General features: G+C 37.9%; 1 protein-coding gene across 1 annotated transcript in view; it reads right to left on the bottom strand.

The window, feature by feature from the left end:
* Window positions 1-404, bottom strand: part of TRPM5 (transient receptor potential cation channel subfamily M member 5) — a 53,128-nt gene that overhangs the window by 39,458 nt on the left and 13,266 nt on the right. The gene's annotated exons all lie outside the window — the stretch shown is intronic.

Raw genomic sequence — 404 nt, 5'->3', positions numbered from 1 at the left:
GTTTTGCATAAGGGTGTGGGGGGAAAATGGCATCTTAAGTGAAAGCCACTTCCACACAGGTTCCCAGAGCTTGATTTCTTTGGTTTTATTTTTCAGTGCTTTTCACTAAACTTGTCATTCATGTGTAGACTCAGGGAGAATGTGTGTGGCTTGCTTTCTGCTGGATGTCAGAAATTTGTGTTATACACTGCCAAAGTCTCTTTGCTTAAACCTAAGTCTAAGCCAGGGCTGGTTCACTAACAGAGTCTGTTCAACTCTTACATTTGAATTAAGCAGTCTTAAAAAATAACTTTTGTAACACAATTTTGACTGGTGACTAAAGATGGAAATGGAGAGAACAAGACTTCTTATTTTTTTTTTCCTAAATTCACTCTTGATGAAGTCAAATTGCCATGTTCTGCTGA

Source organism: Heliangelus exortis, chromosome 18 (genome assembly GCF_036169615.1).
Source record: "Heliangelus exortis chromosome 18, bHelExo1.hap1, whole genome shotgun sequence".
Taxonomy (NCBI): domain Eukaryota; kingdom Metazoa; phylum Chordata; class Aves; order Apodiformes; family Trochilidae; genus Heliangelus; species Heliangelus exortis.
This window is presented reverse-complemented; position numbering and strand designations above follow the sequence as displayed.